The following is a 4,737-nucleotide window of genomic DNA, read 5'->3' as shown; positions in this document are numbered from 1 at the left end:
ATGACCTTGATAGAGCCAGCCTAGCCTCTATCTCCCCCTTAGTCTTGTTGGCAGGCATGAGGAGGGGAGTAGGTATTTCAGGCCTTACCTGTTCAGGTAGAGAAGGTAGAGGTTTGTTGAGTTTTCCCATGATGGCTCCCAAAGCTATAGAATTCTATATTTGAAGATGCTTATGAGAGTCCACCAGGGTCTGGATGTCTGTTTGTTGGCTCTTGACAAGAGATTTCAAGGCTTGAACTTGTGCAGTGAGAGAAGAGTTGGAGTCTTGCAGTGCTGAGACTTGGCCTTGTAGTGATTGAATTTGGAGGTTTGTGGTGATGGAGCCAGGCTGAAAAGAGCTAGTAGATATACCCAATGTTTCATCTACGGCCTATTTGATGCCTTCCATAAGCAAAGCTGATGGCTCATATCTGATCTGGTGAAGTTGATCCAGCTTGGTCTTAGTGTCATTTGAGTGAGTGATTTGTTGTTGGATCAAAGTATTGAGATTGATGAAAGATTGTTTGAGATTTTTGACTTCTTTCTCAATATAAGGAAGATCCATTCTTGACATTTGCTCAGCAAAAAGCTTGAATTTGATAGCGATCTATTATAGAGATGGTATAATCTTGTCCATCTTCTCATTCACCAGTTTTCTGATTCTGTCTTCATGACCAGTGAGCTTGATTTCAAGAGCTTTACCAAACAGATGAAATGCTTTGAGATGAGATTTGTACACTTATGTAATGGCATCATAAACATCTTATGGAGTTAAGGCCTTTGCATTGCTGCTCAGAATAGTGATGTATTCTTCTCTAAATCTGGCCAAGACTTGATCCATTTCTAAGACAAAGTCATCAGATAGCCATGCATCCACATTTTCATCTTGTTCTGCATCATCTACAATTTTCTCTTTCTGCTTCTCAACTTCTTCATTGTATGTAAGCATGATAGCTTGATAATCTTGATTGCTCATGTTGGAAGTCAAAAGATTCTGTGAGATGATTGCTAGTCCAGAAATCTGCTCTACTAGTAGATCATCTACAGAGGTTGGTTGAGAGCCAGATTCTTGCAGCTACTGAGAGAGAATGTGAGGTTGTTGAGGTTGTGAGGTAGATGGTTCGGAAACACCTGTGACTGAAGTCATAGTTTTACTCACAAATTGCTCTGTGGTTATGGCTAGTTGTTGTTCCACACTAGTTGTGGAACCTCCAATTGAATTGGAGGGGATTTGACCGGGTTACTTCCATGTGCACCAGTCTCAAATTCTTCTGTGTCTTGCAACACACTGGCACTTGAATATGCTATACTTGCCTCCCCTATGATAGGATCATTGGCAATTGTACTCCTAGCATCAACTGCCAAGGTAATTTCTGCTAGGGTTTTGAGGGGAGTTGTTCCTACATGAGGAACCTCCAATTGAATTGGAGAGGATTCAGATAGCTACCCCTCAGGAGTACTACCCTCAAACCTTTCAGTTTGTGAAGACTATTTTGCACATGAAGGTGCATTAGAGACATCCATGGGGTCTTCAGTAAAAACTGATGAATCCCCCATGGTTTTGATGGTGTCATCAAAGTCTACCCCAATATGTAGCCTCTCACCATCTAAATTGAGTGTCTGGGTGGTGAGCAAAGCTCCTTGAGCTAAGTCACTTGAGTGAGCTTGCACTTGAGAGTAGAATTCAAGTACAGTTGGTGAGGAAGAAATTTGAGATTTGAGAGAGTGTTGCTCAGATAAGAGTGTTGGAAGCTCCCCCTGAATAGATGAGGGAGCTTCAAGAGATGTGCTCTCACAGTGTGTACCATCCTTATTTCTCCTACCATACACTTGAATTGCTTCAGGTGCAGGCTGTGCAGATTCACTACTAGGTGCTTTTACAACTGCATCATGTTGGGAGGATACAGAGGTGGCTTGAGTGATCAGCTCAGTTTTCTTACTTCATTTGGATTTCTTGACCAAGGGCGACTCAGCTTCTGCTATATCCTCACCACTCTCAGTAATAACTTGTAAGGTTACTCCATTTCTCTTCTTTTTACTCACCCCATCCTTTTGAGAAGATGAGGTGGTTGGTTTCCTATCTTCTAGAGGTTTTGAAAGAATGGTTACAGCTTGGGAAGATCCCTGTGGGTATTCCTGTGTTTGTGTTTCCACAGGTTCAGGGATCATAGTTGTGCTATATTATATGTCTGATCTCATGTCAGGCATAGGGTAAGGGTAAGTCCTAAACCTCTCCAACATGAATGGAGTGATTCTTAGACTTATATTTACCTTATTCTTTGTAGTAAGTGAACCAAATATAATTTTGAACACTTGCTTATAATTGCCTATTTTGTACTATATATACCATTCAATAAGTGTATGTCTGCTACTTTATTATTTAAAGTGGACATAATAATTTTAGGAAAGAAAATTTCCTTACCTCTAGCTGTCAGGGGCATTGTTAGCCTGGTTGCAAGTTCTTCCAAGATCAACATACCAACATTCAAGTGTCTATTGTGGGCAATTGAATACACCAACTTTTGCACAACACTTGAAATGTTGTCATACCCTGTCTTCCTGCATGTGAAGGCCCTCACCACAGAATCAAAGATGAATGACCACTCATTCCTTAGATTAGTTTTGTTCAGGCTTGACAAGCTGATTCTTCCATCATAGTTGTTGAAGTCCAGAAACTCAGTCAGCTCATCAGGAGTTGGCACCTCCACCAGATTTGCAGTGGGTAATCCCAAAGTTAGGTTCACATCTTGCTCATTAAACTCAATTTGTTGTCCTCCAACTGAGCAAGTCACCACCATAGATACAAAATTGTTATTCATCACAGTCCTTACCACAACTGGTGTCCAAAACTCATGCAACACATCTAGGTCCAGGCACAACACTGGATTAGCAGTCAAGGCTCCTGCAATGTAAGATTCAGACAGAAATTTCACAAACCCCTTGAAACTATCAGGGGCTTGGTTAGCATCAGTAAAAGCCAAATAATTTGTTCCTTTCTATGGGATAGTTGCTCTAACATTGTTTTGTGCCATTGTAGTTTAGTGAGTGAGAATGGGTAAGAAGAATTTTTGAGAAAGGAGTAAAAACGAGAGAGAAGTTGGTTTTTGCTTGAAAGGATAGGTCACTTGAGATCTCGAAAGTTGTAAGTATGTATATGTATCGAGAAGTCTGGGTATTTATAGTAAAAGTAAATGACTTGTCGAGAACTCAAAAATGGACGTTTGGAATTTTTCTATCGAGAAGTCATTTTAAGAAAAGAAGTACATATCGAGAAGTCATTTTAAATTACTCTTACAAAGAACTAAAAATTGACTTATCAAGATGTCAAATAAATAACCAGTTTGTCCAAAAAATGGACTGAATTAATTCCAACTTTTATTTGAATAAATTCAAAATAAAATTAGAATAAATTTTCCAAAAGTATTTTACCAAAAAAATTTATTAAATTAAATTATTTCAGTTCTGAGTTATTGATAAGTCAAAAATTGTACTTGTAGAGAACTCTGTGAATAAACACTACTAGAGAACTCTACAAGGACTTATCGATAAGTCATATTTAAGCCTATCGAGAAGTCACTCGAGAAGTCAGTAAATTGATTTGTCGAGAACTCACTCGAGAAGTCCTAAAATGACTTGTTGAGAAGTCATTTAGACTTATCGAGAACTCAGTTCTCTATATACTCTTGACCAATATGATTCTGCCTTGTGTTAATTTTACATATTAAGGATGTAAATTAACAACTGAGCAGTTTACTTAGAATTTAAAAAATTCCAAGTTGAATATTGAATTTTGAAAAATAAATATGCAGAGATTTCTGAAATATTTATAATTCATATTTCAGTTAATTTCCAATTTAAATCAAATAAAAATTGATTTATTAGAATTTAATCTGCTGCAAAATATTAGCTGAGTACTTGCCTTAGGATGAAGAATTAAATATTCCAATTTCACCTACAAGTCTAGTGAAAGTTGCTTCATCCAAAGGTTTAGTAAAAATGTAAGCTAATTATTTTTCTGTTGGAACAAAAATGAGCTAAATGGTACCATTTGTAGCATGTTCTCTAATAAGATGGTACCTTACATCAATGTGCTTTATTCTAAAATGATTAACTGGATTAGCTACTATAGATATAACACTTGTATTGTCACACATGATAGAAATTTTGTGTAACACTAGGCCATAATCCATTAGCTGATTTCTAATCCAAAGCACTTGAGCACAACAACTTCTTACAGCTATGTATTCAGCCTCAGGTGTAGAAGTTGATACAGATTGTTATTTCTTACTATACCAGGATATAAGTCTTTGTCCAAAAAATTGACAGCTTCCATTAGTACTCTTCCTGTCAACCCTGCATCCAGCAAAATCTGCATCTGTGTAACCAACAGCTTCAAAACCAGTTCCCTTAGGATACCATAATCCCAAGTTTGGAGTTCCATTCAAATATCTGAAAATCCTCTTTACAGCCATCAAATGTGATTCTTTTGGATTGGCTTAAAATCTTGCGCATAGACATGTAGCAAACATGATGTTTGGTCAACTTGCAGTTAGGTAAAGCAATGATCCAATCATCCATCTATAGCTTGAAATATCTACACTCTTGCCCTTTTTATCTTCATCCAACTTTGTTGCAGTAGACATAGGTGTAGATGCAGGTGAACAATCAACCATACCAAATTTTTTCAATAAATCCTTGACATACTTAGTTTGGCTGATGAAGATACCATCACTTCACTGACTGACTTGAAGTCCAAGA

The sequence above is a fragment of the Apium graveolens genome, chromosome 9, assembly GCF_009905375.1.
Source record: "Apium graveolens cultivar Ventura chromosome 9, ASM990537v1, whole genome shotgun sequence".
NCBI classification, from domain to species: Eukaryota; Viridiplantae; Streptophyta; class Magnoliopsida; order Apiales; family Apiaceae; genus Apium; species Apium graveolens.
Note: the sequence above shows the minus strand (reverse complement) of the source record.